This window comes from Callithrix jacchus, chromosome 11 (assembly GCF_049354715.1).
Source record: "Callithrix jacchus isolate 240 chromosome 11, calJac240_pri, whole genome shotgun sequence".
Classification (NCBI taxonomy): Eukaryota; Metazoa; Chordata; class Mammalia; order Primates; family Cebidae; genus Callithrix; species Callithrix jacchus.
In genome coordinates this window covers 102,707,499-102,731,014 of record NC_133512.1, presented here as the reverse complement: position 1 = coordinate 102,731,014, position 23,516 = coordinate 102,707,499, and the positions used below count along the sequence as shown (strand labels likewise).

The 23,516-nt window shown below is 36.7% G+C and overlaps 1 long non-coding RNA gene across 1 annotated transcript in view; it reads left to right on the top strand.

Moving 5' to 3' along the window:
* LOC118143755 (uncharacterized) overlaps window positions 1-23,516 on the top strand; it is a 335,343-nt gene that overhangs the window by 161,659 nt on the left and 150,168 nt on the right. The gene's annotated exons all lie outside the window — the stretch shown is intronic.

The following is a 23,516-nucleotide window of genomic DNA, read 5'->3' as shown; positions in this document are numbered from 1 at the left end:
TAATTCTGTCATTTCGTCACAGTCATTCTCCGTCCAGCTTTGTTCCCTTGCTGGTGAGGAGTTTTTGTCCTTTCTAGGAGGCGAGGTGTTCTGGTTTCGGGTGTTTTCCTCCTTTTTGCGCTGGTTTCTTCCCATCTTTGTGGATTTGTCCGCTGGTCGTCTGCGTAGTTGCTGACTTTTCGTTTGGGTCTCTGAGTGGACACCCAGAATGTTGATGATGAAGTATTTCTGTTGCTTGGTTTTCCTTCTACCAGTCTAGCCCCTTCGCTGTACGACTGTTGAGGTCCGCTCCAGACCCTGCTTGTCTGGGGTGCACCTCTAGTAGCCGTGGCACAGCGAGGGATGCTACCAGTTTCTTTTTCTGCTCTCTTTGTCCCAGGATGATGCCTGCCTAATGACAGTCTTTTGGATATAGAGGGGTCAGGGAGCTGCTTGAGGAGACAGTTTGTACTTTATAGGGGTTTAATTGCTGAGCTGTGCACTCTGTTGTTCATTCAGGGCTGTTAGGCTGCTATGTTTGATTCTGCTGCAACACAGCTCATTAAACAACCCTTTTTTTTTTCTCAAATGCTCTGTGTTGAGGGGTTTGGGCTTTATTTTTGGATGTCCGATCAGGTGTCCTGCCCAGCTCAAAGGCAGACTAGCCACTGTTTGGCTGCCGAGGCTCCGCCCTGCTGTTGTGTGATTCGCGCTGTTCCTGCCGGCTCTACTGTGGTCTCCGCCACGCCCTGCGGCGGAGTCTCTTCGTTGTAGCGTGTTGCCTCAGCAACGGCAGGCTGTGTCAGCAGTGGGCGTGTATCTCAGTAGGACGGGTTGCCTCGGCAACGGCTGGCTGCGTCAGCAGTGGGCGTGTATATCAGTTGGGGCAGGTTGCCTCCATAGTGGTGGACGCCCCTCCCCCACAGAGCGTCTCGGTCCGTCTGCCCGGGATAGTTTGAAATCGCGGTTTCGTTCGTCCCACTGGGTATCCCAGACGATCTGTCCCTGCAATCCCCTGGTCTGGGCTACTGTGCAAGTCTCGTTCAGTCTCAAGTCCAGCCCTCTCAAGTCTCAGGTTGCCGGTTCAACAAGGCACCCGGACAAGCGCGCCCTGTGGGGATTGCTGGGTAGGGCCGGCCGCCACCGCCCCGGCTGCCGGTTTCGCCAGGCAGACCTACTGCCTGGCGTCCCGTGTCTTTTTATACTTGGGAGTTTCCCCGTTCTGTGGGCAACAAAGATCAGTCTGGAAATGCAGCACTGACTCACCGTTTGCGAATTCAATGCGGGCTCCAATCCTGGGTTGTTCTCACAGCGCCATCTTGAGTCCCCTCCCTTCCGTGTGTGTGTTTTGAGCCCTTTCTTTCTGGCACTATAAGATGCTCCAGGCTCATCTTGTATATGTCCTGTTCTAGTCCTAGAATCAGCCATTTCCCCAAAGAACCTGGTTCCTTTTATTGGAAAATGATATTAGAGACCAACATCTAGGCACTAAGTCTGCTCATTACTACTGCATGTATTTTACTGAGTTTTAATTAATTAAAATTTTATATAGGTTTATGTGGCTAGCAGCTTCTATATTAGATGCTATAGCTCTAGGGTACATTCTTACAAATAGACTTGCTGAATCATAGGGTATATGAATGGCCCACTTTATAAGGTAATTTCTAATTGTTTTCTAAAGCGTTTGTACCAGTTTACACACTCAGCAACAATGTTTGAGTTTCTGTGCCTCCCACTTTCTCACGAATACTTTGTATTCCCAGACTATCAAATTTTCACAGGTTGTAAATATTTAATACTAAAATGTTAATATCAGTATATATATATTTTTTATTTTTTTTTATAACTTTTTAAAAAATTTTTTATTGCATTTTAGGTTTTGGGGTACATGTGCAGAACATGCAAGACAGTTGCATAGGTACACACATGGCAGTGTGTTTTGCTTCCTTTCTCCCCTTCACCCACATTTGGCATTTCTCCCCAGGCTATCCCTCCCCAGCTCCCCCCCCGCTGGCCCTCCCCTTTTCCCCCCAATAGACCCTAGTGTTTTGTACTCCCCTCCCTGTGTCCATGTGTTCTCATTTTTCATCACCCACCTATGAGTAAGAATATGCGGTATTTCGTTTTCTGTTCTTGTGTCAGTTTGCTGAGAATGATGTTCTCCAGATTCATCCATGTCCCTACAAATGACACAAACTCATCATTTCTGATTGCTGCATAATATTCCATGGTGTATATGTGCCACATTTTCCCAATCCAGTCTATCATCGATGGGCATTTGGGTTGATTCCAGGTCTTTGCTATTGTAAACAGTGCTGCAATGAACATTCATGTGCATGTGTCCTTATAGTAGAATGATTTATAGTCCTTTGGATATATACCCAGTAATGGAATTGCTGGGTCAAATGGAATTTCTATTTCTAAGGCCTTGAGGAATCGCCACACTGTCTTCCACAATGGTTGAACTAATTTACACTCCCACCAACAGTGTAAAAGTGTTCCTTTTTCTCCACATCGTCTCCAGCATCTGTTGTCTCCAGATTTTTTAATGATTGCCATTCTAACTGGCGTGAGATGGTATCTCAATGTGGTTTTGATTTCCCTGCTCTGTGGGCAACAAAGATCCGTCTGGAAATGCGGCCCTGACTCACCCTCTCCGCGCATTCACCGAGAGCTTCAATCCTGGGTTGTTCTCACCGTGCCGTCTTGAGTCCCCCCCAGTATATATTTTTTGAAGTAGAAATTCAGTGCCATTTTTTCAAAATTCATTACAAAATTACATCCAACTGGGTCATGATCCTAAGCAGACAGCCTGTAGCTCTTGAATCATAGCTTTTTTTTTTATTGCTAATGTGTATGATTGAGCCAGATGTGATCACAAGGGGAAAACAAAAATTGTAATGCTTACTGTAAGTTTTCCCTAGATGTCCTTTATTAAGTGATAAAGTTCCCTTCTCTTCCTAGTTTGGTGAAATTTTCTTTAGGAATGGATTTTGGCAATTGCTTTTTTTTTTGAGGTGGAGTTTTGCTCTGTCGCCCAGCCTGGAGTGCAGTGGCATGATCTAGGCTCACTGCAACCTCCACCTCCTGGGTTCAAGTGATTTTTCTGCCTCTCGAGTAGCTGGGACTACAGGCACATGCCACCACACTTGGCTAATTTTTGTATTTTTACTAGAGAGGGGGTTTCACCATATTGGCCAGGCTGGTCTCAAACTCTAGACCTCGTGATCCACCTGCCTCACCCTCCCAAAGTTTTAGAATTACAGCTGTGATCCAACGTAACTGGCCTTGGCAAATGCTTTCTTTATTGGTTGAAATGATCATATGATTTTTTTCTTTTAGTTTCTTACTGTGGTTAATTACATTGATTAGCAGTGTAACTGAGAATTTTTAAATTGTACAATTCATCCTTTTAAAATGTACAGTTTAAATGTTTTAAAGTATACAATTCAATAGTTCTTGGTATACTCAGAGATCTTCAACCATTACCATAATTAATTATGGATCATTTTTATCACTCCAAAACCCTATACCCATTAGCAGTCACTCCCTATTTCTCCTCACTTTCTTCTTCCCTGAGTCTCCAGCCATAGGCACCTACTAATCTACTTTCTGTCTCTATGACTTTGCCCATTCTAAACATTTTATATAAATAGAATCTTACAATATGTGGTCCTTTGTGACTGAGTTCTTTTACTTAACATAGTACTTTCAAGTTTAGTTCATGTAGCATGTATCAATACTTCATTTATTTTTATTGCTAAATAACATTCCATCGCATAGTGTACCATCATTTATTTAGCACTAATTATCTGACACATTGGTAAATGTTTGAACATAAACCAAACTTGTATTTCTGGGATAAATTCAACTTGGTCAGGATATATTTTCCTGTGAGATTTTTTTTTTTTTTTGTGAGATTCAATTTGTTAAAATGTGTTTAGAACTTTTGCATGTATATCATGAAAGATACTAGTTTATAGTGGATAAAATTTTGTTTTCTTGTAATTATTTCATATAGTTTAGGTGTCAGGATAATGCTGGCTCCATATAATGAGTTGGAAGGTGGTCCTTCCTCTTCAATTTTCTGGAAAAGCGTGTGTAGAATTGTTATTATTTCTTCCTCAAATATTTGGTACAATTTATTAGTGAAACTCTCTAAGCCTGGAGTTTTGTTTATGAAAAGGACTTTAAAAATTTGATTTCACTGATAGATAAAGCTTCTTGTAAGGCCTACTACAAAATTGGGGTTCTTTTGTGAATGAGCTCCTCTTAATCCTGACATTTTTGTGAGGGTCAACATGTGCTTTTGTCTTTTTGGACTTTCTGTATTTATTATAATTGATTTAATGATAAATTTCCAGGTACATCAAATAGCCTTAGAACTTGACTTTCCCTATGGCATGTCTGCAAGGAAAATACATTGACCAAAGGATTTGAGTGATAGGTCCCCTCTGCAGTAATTCTTTAAAATGGAAATCAATAAATTGGTATTCTTAAGTGTTAGTTTTATGAGCTTGGTTAATGTGATTTCCCCTATTTGTGCTGACATACCATCACCATCAACTGGCAAAGGTTGAACTGTGGCAAATTAATTAAAGGCTTGCCACTCTATGAAGACACTTGAGAGTTTGGAGAGGACCTGCTTTCACTTATTCAACTCCTTTCCCTCTATATTATTGTGATGGTTAATACAATCTTTTCTCTATTTGAATTTCTAAACCTGCAGTACAAAATATAATTTTGAGGGAAAATCATTTAGCCCTGTTCAATTGATATGAGAGAAGGAGAAAATATATTTAAAAGTTTAGATCATATTTAAAAATTTAGAGTACAACAAATAAAAAATCAAATTCTTCTTGAATTTTTGCTCTGCTTAAGGCATTACTACATCAAAAGCTTCATTGTGTTACAGAAGAAAATCAATATTGGCTTGTGAAAAACCCAAGTGAAAATATCTTGAATGAAGTATAACATTTGATAGAAAGTTTGCAGATATGGATATCCAACTGTCCAGTGAAAGGAAATAAGGATTCCTGACCTTTCATAGATTATAGACTATGAGAGAAGTTTTGGAACAGTGAACAAAAGAGCAGGATTAAAATGAGATACTTAACATCCCCCCTAAAAAATCTGTTGAGAGCTAGTTATTAAACAAATTGTCCAGAATAAAACTCCAAACATATCAAAATGCTAGGTTCTAATGCCTATCTTCTAAATAGTAAGCACAAGAATAAATTGTTTTACCATATTTAATTAGTCTATATTATGTAATATCATAAGAGATGTCATTATGGTGGAAGTGTGTGCAATGTACAAAGCACACACGTTTTAAGACAGTGGGTTCCCAATCTTTAGCACCAGGGACTGGTTTCATGGAAGACAATTTTTCCATTGGGTTGGGATTTGGGTGTGGATGGGGGGTATGGGTTCTGGATGATTGTTTGTTTTCCTGCAACTAGATGGTCCTATCTGTGGGTGATGAGATACAGTGACAGATAATCAGGCATTAGACTCTTATAAGGAGCCCACAGCCTAGATTGCTCTCATTCACAGTTCACAACTGGGCTTGTGTTCCTATGAGAATTTAATGCCACTGCAGATCTAACAGGAGGCAGAGCTCAGGTGGTAATGCCAGTGATGGGGAGCCAATGAAGCTTCACTCACTTGCCAGTACTCACTTTCTGCTGTGCAGCTTGGCTCCTAACAGGCCAGGAACTGGTGGTTGTCTGTGGCCTGGAGACTGGGGACCCCTGCATCAAGGGACTTTAGCTTGAAGATTTCTTTGGTTGAATTTGTAAATGGAGTTTATAATTCTACGTATGTCAAGGACCTCAAAGTATGTTTAATATTTTCTCATATCTCCTTATTTAAATTATCATTAGATATGGTTTAGATTTTTTATTTTAGATGTTATGATTATTTTTAATTTTATACCATTTATGTCCAGTGTCATTTTTCATGTCTCTTTTACCTAATGTCATTTGCAAAATATTCCAAAAATAAGCCTCATCTTGCCAGCATAACTGCTGAAAGAATAAAAAACAGCTTTTTTAAAAAAGTTATAAGGGCAGATCCTATTATATACATGAGAGAAAGGTAGAACAACAGAAAATCTCATATGTCGAAGGTAGGAGTAGAAATGGATACAATGCATTTGAAGAATAATTTGGCACTATCTGGCAAGTCTGAAGATACATATAACCTTTAACAAGCAAGTACATACTTCATTCCCGTGATCTGAAAAAGTTATCTATCTATCTCTCTCTCTCTCTCTCTCTCTCTCTCTCTGTCTGTGTCTGTCTGTCATCTGTCTTAGCTATCCAAAAATATGACTATTAATTACTATATTCTTTGCAATTAAACTGAAACCAATAGAAGTGCTTATTAAGAAAAATGGGTGAATTGTCATACGTTCATATAAGTGAACATTAATGGCAATTAAAGTGAGTAAACCAGACCTTCTTTAGCAATATGTATAAATTGCAAACACAAAACTTTAAGCAAAAAATAAGCTGTGTAAGGCTATATAAAGAAGTATACGATGTATGTATAGTTTGGATACTTGCAAAACCATAACATAAAGTTTAAAAATACGCATTTTACAGTTGAAGTGTAACAACATGGGTGGAATAAATAATGCCAAATTCAGGATAGTGACTACCACTGGAAAGAAAGAGGTGCACTGTTTTCTATCTGTTATGTCTTGTTTATTTGCTTTTTGTCTAGATGGTAGGTATACCTAGTTCATTATATTATTTTCCGTATGTTTTGTATGACTGAAAATGTTTCATAATACAAAAAAATCATTTTGAGGTTATTACCTCTATAGTACTCATTGCTTAGATAAAAGATGCTTGCTTCATAGACATCTAATCCTCTAGCCAGGCGTGGTGGCTCAAGCCTGTAATCCCAGCACTTTGGGAGGCTGAGGCGGGTGGATCACGAGGTCCAGAGATCGAGACCATACCAGTCAACATGGTGAAACCCTGTCTCTACTACAAATACAAAAAATTAGCTGGGCATAGTGGCGCGTGCCTGTAATCCCAGCTACTCAGGAGGCTGAGGCAGGAGAATTGCCTGAACCCAGGAGGCGGAGGTTGCAGTGAGCCGAGATCGCACCATTGCACTCCAGCCTGGGTAACAAGAGCGAAACTCCGTCTCAAAAAAAAAAAAAAAAAAAAAAAAGAAAAGAAAAAAAAAATCCAAATTTGGGATCCTTACCTAGGATCTCAGTTTTATTTGCAGCAAACTGCACAAAACTTGAAAATATACTAAAATAAGTTTGTAATACTACCACTGGAAAATATTTCATAACATTCCAGTGATGCTCTCTCAGTTTGGGTACTAAGAATGCAGAGAGAGTATGAAGAGTATGTCTTTTCACCACTTTATCCTTCTCTTCTTTTATTGCTGGGGATGGCATAACCATCTTGTATATGTAATACCAAGGCAGACGCAAAGCACTATTGTGTAAGAGTATTATTGCATTATTACCATGATGCAAGAACTTATAGAATAGCTAAATAGGTGAAGTTTGTTTCTTGCTTCGATGTTCTTATATTCTGCTCCCTTTTACCCTGTGTTCTGTCAGAGTATTTTTAGGCAGTGATAGTTCTCAGACTTACACACTTTAAAATATTCCATGTTCTAAAATTATCATCCCCTTACCAGGAAATAATGCTCTATGGTATAAGTTAAACAGATAGACATCAGTTAGTACTATATAAGGGCCATATATACTATATTTGAGTTAAGAGATAATATACCTTCAGATATTCTATAAGTTTAATCAATTTAATGAACTAGTTACTCTGCCATACTATTTTTCTCCTTGTAGTAAAATTGGAAATTGGACTAATTAATTTTTAAGATATTTTCTAGCTCTAACGTATGCATAATTTTATTTTATTTCCCCATCTGCACTGTTCCAAGATATTACTAGGTTAAAGTTAAGTAAATATGGCAGAAGAGACATGGTTAAGAATACAAGTCAGAAAAATCTCTCTTTTTTTAAAGGACTCACATCTAGGAACAGATAAATGGAACAAACAAAAACAGAACAACATAAAATATGATATACTGTTTTTTATTCAAAGTGATTTGCTATTGTTAGCTATTGTATATTGGACACCTTTATATATCACTTCTAAGGCTTGGAATAATGAAAAGATGTGATAATTATCCCTACTTTATGTTGAGAAAATGAAGCTTCAGATAAATTCAGGACAATATCAAAGGTTACTGAGATAATAGATGCAAAATTATAGTTTAATTCAGGTTGTCTGCATACAGAGATGATGCTTGGTTCACTATACTATATTGCCTGCATTACATACATTTCTTCGTCTTCTTCTTCTTCTTTTTTTTTTTTTTGAGACAGAGTTTCCCTCTTGTTGCCCAGGCTGAAGTGCAATGATGCATTCTCAGCTCACTGCAACCTCCACCTTCTGGGTTCAAGAGATTCTCCTGTCTCAGCCTCCCAAGTAGCTGGGATTACAGGCATGTGCCACCACGTCTGGCTAATATTTTGTATTTTTAGCAGAAACAGGGTTTCACCATGTTGGCCAGGATGGTCTTGATCTCTTGACCTCGTGATCCACCCACCTCAGCCTCCCAAAGTGCTGGGATTACAAGTGTGGGCTACCGCACCTGGCACATTTTTACTTCTTAATTTCTTAAAATTATTTTTGAATAAAAAAGTAATCTTGGATTACATGCCTATTGCCATTAAAAGTAAGCAATAAAAAATAAAGAAATGAAAGTAAAAGTGTTTCTTCCTACCCCTGTTCATTTCCTCTCTGACAGTTTCAGATCCTGCCCCACACATTCATTCTTTGACTTAATGGGAAAAAAATTAGTGATTATTTCCTGTCTGTTTATGTAAATCCATTTCAGTATACCCCCACATAATTTATTTAATTTTGAATTTTCTTATTTTTGGATACAATTTGTTTCTTTTTTTCTTATGAACAATGCTGCAATAAATATATTTGCATACACAACTGATCCCTTGTGCAAATTTCTCCTGTAGGAGAGTTTCCTGAATGTCAATTGCTATGTCCGTGGAGCTCATGAACTCCAAATTGTATTCTCCCCATCTCACTCATGCCAAATTTAATTACTTAATTTCCCTCCCTCTCTCCTTCCCTCTTTTTGTGAAGTTTTTTTGCTAATGACTTGCTTTAATGTCTTTTTTCTTGCCAAATTCTACCTCAGTGTTTTTGACTCTTTAAAAATTCCAAGGATTATTACTCAAAACATTTCTCTTAGAATTTAATGTTAAAAAATGATTATAGAACAAAATAGCATTGTGTGATAATGGCCTACATTTCATTATTACATAAAACTTTACACTAATGAATATTATTTTAATTTATTTTATCTTATGAGCATTCTAGGTAAATAAGGATTGACCCTTGGTTGTATAATATCTACTAGTAGATGTTAGTTTCTTTTATTTTATAAAATTTAAAAAATGATTTAGAAATTAAAGAAAAAGAACCTAGTAGAAATAATGGAATGAAGTGGATTTTTGAGACAAATTTGAATATCAGCTATGTCATCCCTTAGTTCTGTGGCTTTGGGCAAATAATATGTATATATTTTTTACTACCATAGTACTTTATATTTAAATTGAGTAGTAATAATAAAACTAATAATACAAAATATGTTCAAACTTCATCTAATACAGAATTTTGCAAATTCTTGAACCTAAAAAAATAGTTGAACCTAAAAAAAATAGTTTCACTTGAACCTAAGAAAAATAGTTTTATGGTCAAGTTAACATAAGAAACTTTGGGATAAACACTTTCACTGTTTTTTTTTTTTTCCACTGTAGCTCTCAGATGATTTAATATATGAATATGTTTCAGGAACTTGAAAATAAGAAAATCTGGAATGTGTTTCCATAAAAGAATATAAAAAATACATAAGATACCAAAAACAAAGTAATAAAATAATGGTCTTGATGACAAGAAACAGACACTATAAAAACAGGCATGTTGAGAATGGGATAATTAAAAAAGAAATTGGTAGGTGCTCTTTATTCCTAGGGTTTGATATATTTGTTTGCATTTTTTTTCACACATTGATGGAAGGAATATGTTTCAGCAACCTGAAAATAAGTTTGAAACAGTCTCTAAATGATCCTCAAAACCTATTTAAAAAAAAAAACAAACAAACTTTAGAGGACTTGCTGCAAATAATATATTTTTGGGAAATACTTATAATATTTAAACATAACATACAAAATTTCTGGAATATTTTAGATACTTAGTAATGATTTCTATTACTGTTATAAATGAATTTTTGAAATATAATATAAAAATTACAAAGATTAGTCAGGCGTGGTGGTGCATGTCTCCAATCCCAACTACCCGAGATGCTGAGGCAGGACAATCGCTGGAACCCGTGAGGTGTAGGTTGCAATGAGCTGAGACAGCACCGCTACACTCCATCCCGGGTGACAGAGCAAGACTCTGTCTCAAAAAAATATATATATATGTATATATACATATATATATAAAACAAAGGGCTATATAAGAGAGCTAATGGCTAATGGGCATTAGAGAAGAAGGAATACAAACAATATAATTAATAAAGAACAAACATGACATTTTAGGGGAAATTTTACCCAATAAATAAGCTTTAAAATGTAGCAAAGATTTGAAGAGTTTAGAAAGTGAACATCAGAGGTATTAGCTTTCAACACAGATGTATTGAATTTCTCCTGTCAATTCTGTCATTGTCCTATGTGTGAGCATATTAGCTTGAGAATAAACAGCTCTAAAATCTTTAAATACAAAAAATAAAATAATAGAATTATAGTTTTGATGACAAGAAACAGGGTGACAGTATAAAAACATGGATCTTGAGAATGGGATAATTAAAGAAATTGGTAGGTGCTCTTTATTCCTAGAGTTTTATATATTTGTTTGCTTTTTTTCCACACATTGATGGATGCTGGTGAAATAATGATCTCTGTTGATAATTTATTAATTCAGGGCATTCGCTATAAATACAGTAGGCGTCTATGGATTATTTCTGGTGTCTTCCAATTGTCTAGTGCTTCTGATATTATTCTATTGATTGCACTTTTCCATTGTGTGTCCCAAAGGCAGAGAAGGGCAAACAGCAATCATGAAATATGAATGAGGTGCCTCATTAACCTTTGGGCTTTTGAGTACTTGGAAGCATCTAATCTATGTCATTGGCAAGAAAAGCCTGGAAGCACTGCAGGAGGTAGAGGGGAGAGAGGAAGGACAGTTTCCTTTGTGGTTGGTAAACTCCTGTATGCCAAGTGCTGGCAAGGTGCCTGCTCTCACACAACAGGATCCTGCATTAAACTGGAGATTCTGAAATCTTAATGGACATAAATGTAATGCAGAAAGCTTGCTGACATTTAGATCAGGCTCTATCCCCAAAGATTCTGATTCAGCAGCGGAGGACTGAGTTCCATAATCTGCACTTTCACAGGCACCCAGGTGATTACAGTGCAGGTTATCCATGGACTACCCTTGGAAGAAAGAGTATCCATCAGACCCACTCAACAAAGAGGAATTAAGCTGACAAAATTAGATTTCTTGTGGTTTTTACCAGAACACGTAGAATTGTTTTTATTTTTGTATATTTTTCATTTGGGATAAATTTCCTACCAAAGTACAAAATATTTGGATTAAAGATTTTATTTCTATATCACAAGAAGCTGCTTCATCTACAAAGAAGTTACTGCCATGTGGACTATTTATGGCTTGTCTTTCCAGATTTTACAGTGGCCTTGTAGATATATAGTCATTATTGTGTGAATACTGTCTATTTCAGGGAGAAAACTCAAAAACTTAATATTTTCAAGTGCTGACAAAAATGCTATGTAATACCAGAAGCTGACTACATATGACATCAATGCAAATAGTATATAGAGTTATTAGGATACCATGAGGTGATAAGCAGAGTAAAATAACAGCATAAGAAGATAGGGGGGCTGGGCGTGTTGGCTGACATCTGTAATACCAGCACTTTGGGAGGTTGAGGAGGTTGGATCATGAAGTAAGGAGTTCAGGACCAGCCTGGCCAAGATGGTGAAGCCCCGTCTCTACTAAAAGTACATAAATTAGCTGGGCGTGGTGGCAGGCGGGTATAATCCCAGCTACTCAGGAGGCTGAGGCAGAGAATTACTTGAACCTGGGAGGCAGAGGTTGCTGTGAGCCGAGATTTCACCACTGCACTCCAGCCTGGGTGGCAGAGGGAGACTGTCTCAAAAAAAAAGGAAGCCTAGTTTTGCAAGAGGCAGGTGGAAGTGCTTAAAAGAAGAAGAAAGTGAAAATTGTTTCCAATTACCTGCCCTGAAACAACATTTCTGGTTCACTCAGGAAACGATCTGCAGTGTTTTAGATTAATGGGGACCATGGAGGTGAATTATTTGACTCCATGTCTTCTTCCTACTTTCTCTTTTCTTGGTCCACTGTAACCTCTCTGATTCTATAGCTTTTCCTTTTATAACCAAAAGCTTAGTTAATTGCTTGTATAACAGTCACTTTCTCATACTCACCCTGTAGTTTTTAATCCCACGTTTTTGCCCCTTCACACTCCTGCCTCATGAAAATCTATAATCACCTTCATCTTTTTCTCTTCAATTGAGGTCAAAGAATAACAACACAATTATTAAGCATAAGAATTATGGCAAGATATGTGTATTATAATAAAAAGAAAAATCAAGCATTCTGAAATTCTAGCTCTAACAATAATAAGCAAAACAGTGTCATTGAGATATAATAGGCCTTGAAAATACTCAGAACATTTTCAGAATTCTTAAAATAGTCTCCATCTACCAGTGCATTCTCCACTAATTAAAATTGCTTTGCCTCAAGGAGTCACTTTCAAGATAAACTATGCTCACTTAAATAAGCTATATTCTATAATTTTTCACTTTTATTCAATTTCAGACTTGTATTTCTTGCTTTTTCATACATACACACACACTTCTTTTTTTTTCTTTCTCTTTTTTTGAGACAGTCTCACTCTGTCACCTAGGCTAGAGTGTAGCGGTGCGATTTTGGCTCACTGCAACCTCCACCTCCTGGGTTCAAGTGATTCTCTTGCCTCAGCCTCCCAAGGAGCTGGGACTACATGTGCTTACCACCACTCCCAGCTAATTTTTTGTATTTTTAGTAGAGATGAGGTTTCACTGCATACACATTTCTTAATTGTTTTAGTATTTTAAATAAAAGATAAACCAGGTTTTCATGGAACAGTTGAGAGATCTTGCTTCACCTGAAAACACTGACTTTGTAGGAAAAAGCCTTTCTAATTATAAATATTGTCTTTTAATGAACTTTAGAACTCAGCATACTAAAAAAAAAATCTGAGCGGTTAGGACAGGACATGAGAAATCAACTAACTCTGTTCCTACATTCTACAGAAACAGAATCAGAATGGTTATGGTTACATCGTTAATTAGTTGCAGAGTTGTCAGTGGAACCCATGTTTTCTAATGTGATTTATTTCTTTTTTTTTTTTCTGATGTGATTTCTTTTTATCATACTGCACACTTATAACTTGGTTTCATCTCTAGAGAGATTGTATTAAGTGTTTAATGCCTATATTAAACATTTATTTTGCTACTACTATATGCTTGGAGCCATGCTAAATATCTGAAATATTAAGATGAGTAAAACAAGTTTCTGCTGTCATGTCACTCACAGTAAATGTTTATAGTATTATTGTGTTTTCCGTTTATTTTATGTTGACACATAACAATTATACATATTTATGGGACACAGTGATATTTTAATACACACATACAATGTGTGTATCAGTGATCAAATTAGGGTGATTCACATATCCATTACCTTGAACATTTATCACTTTTTGTGTCATGAACATTCCAAATTCTGTCTTCTAGCCTTTTGAAATATACACTAAATGTTGTTAATCATATACACCCCACAGTGCCACAGAACACTAGAACTTATTACTTTCAACTAACTATAACTTTGTCTTTTTTAACAAAACTCTCTGTACCCTACTCCTCCCTGCAACATTCCTAGTCTCTAATGACTGCAATTCTACTCTCTACTTCTATGAGCTCAATTCTTTTTTTTTTTTTTTTTAACCTCCACATATGAGTGAAAACATGTGATATTTGCCTTTCTATGCCTGGCTTAGTTTACCTAACGTAATATGCTCCAGACTCATCCATGTTGCTGCAAATGACAAGTTTCGCTTTTTATTGTTGAGTAATATTCCATTGTATATATGCACCATGTTTGATTTATGTATTCATCTGTTGATAACATTTCAGTTGATTTCAAATCTTATCAGTCGTGAATAGTGCTGCAATAAACATGAGAGTAAAGATATCTCTTCAATACACTGATTTCTTTCCTTTGGATAAATACCCAGTAATGGGATTGCTGGATCATATAGTGGTTCTATTTTTAGTCTTTTGAGAAAATGCCACATTGTTTTCCACAATGGCTATATTAATTTACATTCCCACCAACACTGTATAAGTTCCCTTTTCCTTGCATCCTTGCTAGCACTTGTTATTTTTGTCTTTTTGACAATTGTCATTCTAACTGGGGCAAGATAGTATTCCATTGTGGTTTTGATTCACATTTCCCTGATTATTAATAATGTTGAGCATTCTTTTATATGTTTTATGTTCATTTGTATGTCTTTTTATGAGAAATTTCTATTCAGACCCTTTGTCCATTCTTAATTCAATCATTTGTTATGTTTTTAATGTTGAGTTTTTGTATATTTTTGATGTTAGTCCCTTGTTGGTTGAATAGTTTGCAAATATTTTCTTTCATTCTACAGGTTGTTTCTTCATTCTGTTGACTGTTTCCTTTGATATGCAAAAGCTCTTAGTTAGACATAATTTCATTGGTCAGTTTTTTATTTTTGTTGTCTATGCTTCTAAAACCTTACCCATAAAATCTTTGCCTTTATCAATGTTCTGAAGCATTTCTCCTATATTTTCCTCTGATAGTTATGTAGTTTAGGGTCTTATGTTTGCCTTTGATCCATTTTGACTAGATTTTTAAAAAATATGGTGAGAGATAAAGGCCTTGTTTCATTCTTCTGTATATGGGTATCTTGTTTTCCCAGCACCATTTATTGAAGAGGAAGTTCTTTCCCCAGCATATGTTCTTGGTGCTTTTGTCAAAAAAAGAGTTGGCCAGCGAGGCACCATGGCTCAGACCTGTAATCCTAGCACTTTGGGATAATGAGGGAAGTGGATTTCTTGATACCAGGAGTTCAAGACCAGCCTAGACAATAAAGTGAGAGTCAATTTCTACAAAATTTAAGAAAATCAGCTGGGTGTGGTGGTGCATGCCTGTGGTTCCAGCTACATGAGTGGCTGAGGCAGGAGAATTGCTTGAGCCCAGGAGATTGAGGATGCAGTGAATAGCTTTTGCACCATTGTACTCCAGCCTGGGTGACAGAGTGAGCTCATGTCTCAAGAAATTAACCAGTTGGCTATAAGTACATGGATTTATTTCTGGGTTCTCTATTCTTGTCCAGTCTATGTATTTGATTTTATGTCAATACCATGCTATTTTGGTTACTATAACTTTGTAGTATATTTTGGAGTGAGGCAGGGTTTTGTCTCCAGCTTTTTGATCTGTATCATTTTGGCTGTTTAGGGTCTTTTGTGTTTCCATATAAATTTTATGAATGTTTTTCTATTTTTGTGAACAAGTAATTAGTATTTGGATAGGAATTGCTTTGAATATGTAGATGTTTTGGGTGATATAATCTTTATAATAATACTTATTTTTCCAGTCCATGATCATGGAATGTCTATTTGTGTTCCCTTCAGTTTTCTTCATCAGTGTTTTGTAGTTTTTTTTGTAGAGGTCTTTCACCTACCTGCTTCAATTTATTTATAGATATTTTATTATTATTATTTTTTGTGTCTATTGTGAATGAGATTCCTTTCTTATTTTTTTCAGCTAGTTTGTCATTGGTATATAGAATTGCTACCAATTTTTGTATGTTGATTTTGTGTGCTGCAACTTTCCTGAATTCATTTGTCAGTCTTAAAAGTGTTTTGTTAGACTCTAGGTTTTCTCTATATAAGATCATATGATCTGCAAGGGACAACTTGACTTCTTCTTTCCAGTTGGATGCCCTTTCTTTCTTTCTCTTGCCTAATTGCTCTTATGTTGATTAAGACGGATGAAAGTGGGCATCCTTGCCTTACTCTAGTTCTTAGAGGAAAGGCTTTTAGCTTTTTCCCATTCAGTATGATATTATCTTTGGGTTTGTTATATATGACCTCTATTATGTTGAGATATGTTCCTTCTATACCTACTTTGTTGAGAGTTTTGATCGTGAAGGAATGTTGAATTTTATCAAATGCTTTTTTCTTCATCTATTGAGATCATCAGATGGTTTTTATCCTTCGTTTTGTTGATGTAATATATCATACTTATTGATTTGCATATATTAAACCATCCTTGCATTCCTAAGGTAAATCCTGCTTGATTGTCATATATTATGTTTTTGATGTCTCATTTGGTTAAGTTTGCTAGTATTCTGTTGAGGATTTTGGCATGTATGTTTATCAGAGATTTTAGTCTGTAGTTTCTTTCTTTCTTTCTTCTGTCCTTGTCTGGTTTTGGTATCAGCGTTATGCTGGCTTGTAGAATGAGTTAGGAAGAAATCCTTCCTCTTTAATTTTTTGGAATAGTTTGAGAAGAATTGGTATTTTTAAAAAATTTTGGTAGAATTAACCAGGAAAGCTATCCAGTCCTAGACTTTAATGTGTTGTGAGGCATTTTATAACTAATGCAATCTCATTACTCTTTATTGGTCTGTTCGTGTTTTCTCTTTCTTTCTGGTTTAATCTTGCTAGGTTTTATGTGTCCAGGAATATATTTGTTACCACTAGAATTTCTCATTTGTTGGCTTATAGTTATTCATAATAGTCTCTAATGATTCTTGGTATTTTTGTGGTATCAGTTGTAATTTCTCCTTGTTCATTTCTGATTTAATTTTGACTCTTCAATTATTAGTCTAGCTAATGGTTTGTCAATTTTGTTTATCTGTTAAAAAACTTTTTATTTTGTTGATTTTTTGTGTTTTTTTAGTTTCTGTTTTGTTTGGTTCTGGTTTATTTCTGCTACTAGTTTTGAGTTTGTATTGTTTCCACTTTTCTAAGTCCTTAAAGTGCATCATTAAATTCTGTATTTGGTCTTTCTACTTTTTAATGTATGGATTTATTGCTATAAAATTCCCTCAGTACTATTTTTGCTGTATCCCATATGTTTTGGTATGTTGTGTTTCCAGTTTCATTTTTTTCAAGAAACTTTCTGATTTCCCTTTAAAGTTTTAAATGAGCCCTTTGGTCATGCAGGAACATGTTTTTAAGTGTTTTGTACAGTTTTTAGAGTTCTTCTTGTTATTAATTTCAAGTTATATTCCATTATGGTCTGAGAAGATACTTAATACAATTTTAAATTAATTTATTGATATTTGTTTTGAGGTCTTGCATGAAGTTCATCCAGGGGAATATTTCACATGCTGATGAAAAGAATATGTATTTTGTAGGTTTTGGATAAAATGTTCTATAAATGTCTATTAGGTCCATTTTGTTTATTGTGCAGTTTAAATCTGATGTTTCTTTGTTATGACTGGGTGATTTGTCCAATTCTAAAAGTGAGGTGTTGAAGTTTCCAACAATTATTGTATTAGGGTCTATCTCTCTCTTTACCTCTAATAATACTTGCTTTATATATCTTGGTGGTTTGTGTTGAGTATATATCTTTACAATTGTTATATCCTCCAGCTAAATTGATTCTTTTATGTTATATAATAATCCTGTTTGTCTCTATTCATTTTTACTTAAAGTCTATTTTATCAAAGTATAGCTACTCCTGCAGGCTTTTGATTTCCATTGCATAGACTATCCTTTTTCATTCCTTGACTTGCAGTCTCTATGAGTCTTTACAGGTGAAGTGAATTTCTTGCAGGCAGCATATAGTTGGTTTTTTTTTAATTCATTCATTCAGTCTATAACTTTTAATTGAGGAATTTAAACTATTTACATTCAAGGTTGCTATAGATTGTTGGTGAGGACTGGCTCCTGTCTTTTTGTTAGATAGCTTCTGATTGTTTGGCATATTCTTATTTTCTTTCATCTTCTCTGATTGTTTATTTTTGGATTTGGTGGTTTTCTTTAGTGATAAGGTTTACTTCCTTTTGCTTCCTCGTTGTGTATTTGCTCTACCAGTGAGTTTTATTTATACTTTCATGTGTTTCCTGGCCTGTATGTCTTTTGCTGAGAAATTTACTGTTAATGTGATGGAAATTTTCTTATATGTGACTTGATGATTTTCTCTTGCTGCTTTTATAATTATTTCTTTGTCTTTGACTTTTGATAATTTGACTATAATTTGCCTTGGGGAGAAATTTTGGAGTTGAATTTATTTGGAGAATTTTGGACTTCCTGTATCTGGACGTCTGTATCTCTCAAAAGACTTGGAAAGCTTTTAGCTATTGTTTCATTAAATAGGTTTTCTATGCCTTCTCTCTACAAAATTTGAACATTTATTTGCCTAATGTCCTATATGTCATGTAGACTTTATTATTATTAATATTTTTAGACAGAATCTCTCTCCATCAAACACAGTGTCACAATCATAACTCATTGCAGTCTTGACCTCCCAGGCTCAAGTAATCCTTCTGCCTCAGTCGCCCACCCCAAGGTAGCTAGAATTACAGCCATGCACCACCACACCCAGCTAATTTTTAAAAATTTTAGTAGAGATGAAGTCTTACTATGTTATCCCAGGCTAGTCTCAAATTTCTGAGCTCAAGTGATCCTCCAGCCTTGGCTTCCTAAAGTGTTATGATTATAGGTGTAAATTTCTATGCCTGGCCTTCTTCATTCTTTTAGTTTTTACTTTGACTGGGTTATTTTCAAAAGGCCTGTCTTCATGTTTAGAATTTTTTCTTCTTAGTATAGTCTATTGTTTAAGCTCTTGATTATACATTTTATGTCATTCATTCAATTATTTTATTCCAAGATTTCTCTTTAGTTCTTTTCTTATAATATCTATTTCTTTGTTAAATTTCCTTTTCAGATCATGAATCCATTTCTTGATTTCTTTGTATTTTCCACCTGTGTTTACTTGAATTTTACTGTGTTTCCTTAATATTATTATTTTGAATTTCTTTTAAGGTATTTTATATATATATTTTTGGGGATCTGTTATTGGAGAATAACTCTGTCTTTTTGGAGGTGTTGTGTTTACTTGTTTTTTTCATGTTTCTTGTTGATATTTATGTTGATATCTATGCATCTGGTGTAACAGTTGCATTTTCTAATTTTATGGAGTAGTTTTCATAGGGAAATACAAGTTCTTATTGATGTATCTATAGTGCCTGTTGGTTAGGGTACTTTGGCTTAGGTTTTGAGTGGGTGCCAGAGTGTAGTCTCCATATGATTTATTTGGCTATGATCAATGTCAGTGGTGTCTGAGAATTCCTTAGTAGTTGTAATTATTTGTGTAGGCTGTGGTAAGATTTTGCTAGGTATGGAGTGCCAGTCAGGCCAGTCCTTAGGCCCCTGGGTGGCCTGGGTGAGCCCCAGATGAATCAGTCCTCAGGTCTCTACATGGCTTTTGTGGGTATTGGCTGTGGTGAGAGTGGGCTCTGGGTGGGCCAGTTCTTGGGTCCCCAAGTTGGGTGTGTAGGCACTGGTGGTAGTGGCAATAGAACCGAGGCTGGCTGGTCCTCAGCACCCTGGGTATGGTACACAGGCATGGACAGTGGCAGGCTGTCGTCTGGCTGGTCTGTTCCTTGGACTGCTTCTTCTGACCCTGGGCAGAGCATGCAGGTGTCAGTGGTGGTGGTGTAGGGACATCTGGTGGGTTGATCCTTGAGTTTCAAGGTAGTATGTGTGGGTGCCAATAGTAACAGTGGCGACCCAAGAAAGCTTATCTTTGAGCCATCTCAGGAGGTGCACACATGTATTGGCCATGGTAGTAGAGATCTTTGGGTCCCTTGGTGAAGTATGAGCATATTGGTAGTGATTGTGGGAGGCAAGGTGGGCTAGGTTTTAGGTACCCAAGCAGTGTGCTTGGGTATACGATGGCTGCTGGAGGGGGCAGGATCAGTGTTGTGGAGGCTTGGGCAGATGGCTCTCAGGCTCTGAGGAGCATGTGCTTTGGCTCCCTATGTCTTAGGGGCAGCCTCCTGGATGTGCTGGACTGTCTGTTCCCTATGTTGTAGGGTATTGCATGGGCTTGGGTGTCAGAGACATGCCCACCTTTAAGTCCAGCTGGTGTGATACTGCTGCCCTCTGGGTAGATGTGGGAGAGTGTTGATGGGGCCCCAAGGATATGGAGATGCAGGATTTATTAGGCACTAGGGAAGGATATAGTCTGGTGTTGGCTCCACTGTGAAAGTTACGCTGTGCTGCAGCAAATTGGGTGCTAGAGGTGGATAAGACCAAGTAGGAATTCCCTTGTGGAGACAACATAATTGTGCTGCATGTTTGCTTAGGGTCTGTGAGGATTGAGGGGCTCACCTGTAGTTAGGATGACAAGCATCTGTGCTTGGAAGGTGAACCATTGGGGGTCTCTCATGTACATTTTTTTCTGCAATGGAGAGTCTTCCCTAGCTCTTAACTGATTCTGTCTGCTTTGCTTCTCTCTTTATGACACAATTTCAAGTTTCTATACCTCAGAGGGTCACTGCTAAATTCCAGTGTGTTAGCTTAGGCTATTGAATATGTGGTTATCTACTTGATATTTTTGTCTTTTTTTTTCAGGAGACAAGAGTGCTGGGCACCTCTAGTCAGCCATCTTGATGACTGTCAGTATCATCATGTTTTGAGATAAAGAGTAATCTGTCTTTGAGTATATTTTTTCTTAAGCAACCACTACCAGAGTCTAATAATGAATGAATCTGTGTTCAAACAAAATTATAACCGAATTTTGGACATTAAGGGCACCATGGAGATTTTTCTATCTTGCTCAATAGCATCTTTAACAAATTATTTGACCAATTAATTGATAATCCACTTTGTGGTACAAATACTATGGTTGCATACATGCCATTAATTTTCTTCCTTTTTGTAAAAGTCTAGTGTTGCCTGGGAGAAATTTGGAGGGATTATCTCAGAACACTTAATAGTTTTAAAATTCAGTCATTCATTTATCAAATACTTATCACGTGGCTGTTATTTGCCCAGGAATTTTACTCTTTTTGAAAAAGAGAAAAATAGCACCTCACTCCATGGAGCTTATATTCTAGAGGTGGAGATATGTAATAAATAAGTAAAAACATAAATAAAATAATTTTAGGTTCTGGAAATTGTAAAGTAACTAAGCAAAGCAATATGATTGAGGGAAGGTGATATAAGATTGGCTGTTAAGGAAGCATATCTGCTAGTTGACATTGAAGTTGAGATGTGAAGGATAAGGAGTTAACAAAATAAAGCCCTGGGGAAAAAGATATTCTTAGAATTTGATGTCAAGTGGAATAACATGAGGGTTGAAAGTACTTTGTTTACTAAGAACTGTATTGCTGTAGCATAGTAAGCAATGGAATGAGTGAGCAATGAGAGGCAGAAGAAATAAGCAAAACTGTAAAGGATATGGAAATAAACTTCAATTTTAACGGCTATAGAGGTGATTGGAAAGGTTTCTTAAAATTTGATATGGTAAAATATGCTCTTTATGGGGTATAGTTATACAGATTTTGGCAAATGCATGAAATCATGTATTGATCACCACAGTTAGAATAGTTTTGATATGGTTTGTCTGTGTTCCCACCCAGATCTCATCTTAAATTGCAGCTCCTACCATTTCCACGTGTTGTGGGAAAGACCCAGTGGGAGGTAGTTGAATCATGAGGCAGGTCTTTCCTGTGCATTTCTCATGATAGTGAATACGTCTCATGAGATCTGATGGTTTTATAAAGGGGAGCTCCCCTGCACAAGCTCTCTCTTGCCTGCCGCCACGTAAGATGTTCCTTACTCTTCCACAATGACTGTGAAGCCTTGCTAGCCATATGGAACATGAGTCAATTAAACCTCTTTATTTTATAAATTACCCAGCTTCAGGTATTTTTATATTAGTAGTATGAGAAAAGATGGATACAGGTTTCTTTATGACAAAGTCTCATGCTGCCCATTTGTACTCAATTCTTTCCTTCTCTCCCAATCCCTAACAACCTATGATATGACTTGGCTCTGTGTTCCCACCCAAATTCACCTTGAATTGTAATAATCCCCATGTGTCAAGGATAGGACCAGGTGGAGAAAATTGAATCATGGGAGTGAACAGCATTCCCCCATGCTGTTCTTGCGAGGGTAAGTGAATTCTCACGAAATCTGATGGTTTTATAAAGGACTTCCCCCTTCTTTTTGGCCCTCATTCTCTCTTTTGCCATCCTGTGAAGAGACGCCTTCTGCCATGAGTGTAAGTTTCCCGAGGCATTCCCAGTCATGTGAAACTGTGAGTCAATTCAACCTTTTTTCTTTATAAATTACTCAGTCTGGGGTATTTCTTAATAGCAGCATGAAAATGAACTAACACAACCTATGATGTGTTTCCCTTCCTATGAAAAACCATATAAAATGGAACCATATGATATGTAGCTTTTTGGATATAGTTTCTTTTACTTGGCATAATGTATTTGAGATTCATCTATGTCATGTGAAATGAAGTCCATTGCTCTTTATTCCTAAGCAATGTCTCATTGAATGGGTTTTCAAATTTTATCAGTTTAGCATTTGAAGAACATATGAATTGTCTCATTTTTAGACTTTAAAAATAAAAACCTCTATACATATATAAAGATATTAGCGTAAATATAGTTTTTATTTCTCTTGAGTAATTATCTGGAAGTAAGATTGTTGGGATGCATAGTAGGCATGTGTTTAACTTTATTAGAAACTGCCAGACTATTTTCCAAAGATGCTGTAACATTTTGAATTTCTACCAGCAATGTATGAGATTTTCAGTTGCTCTATATCCTTCTAAGTAACATGATGTTGGCAATTTTTAAATTTTCTTTTTTGCAATTTAAAAAATGCCTGGCAGAACCCTATGTGGCCCCTGCCCTGGGAGCAGCCCAGCGGAGGGGGGCAGCTGTGTGCTGGGAAGCCGATCAGGTCTGCCATGGGTGAGGGGCCTGGCCAGAGCTGTGGCGGTGGAGCTGTTGGTCCTTCATAATGAGAGATTTGGAGGCACTTCTGTCTCCTCTGTGTAGTTGATAGTTTGGGTGGTGAAGAGATGCCTGATGGTGTTAGAACCTTTCTCCAGGACCAGAAAGATCAAAGATTCCATCCAGCTATTTGTACCATGCTTGAATCCAGCAAGAGGGAGAGGAGCAGCATTGAATAAGGACAAGTAGTGAAGTAGCGTCCTGGCACAGAGAAGAACCAGGAATGTAGAGTAAGAGTGAGAGAGTGAGCCATTTTTTTTTTCTACTTCTTCTTTTCTTTTTTGAGATGGAGTCTCACTCTGTCACCTGGGCTGGAGTGCAGTGTCATCATCTTGGCTCGCTGCAAC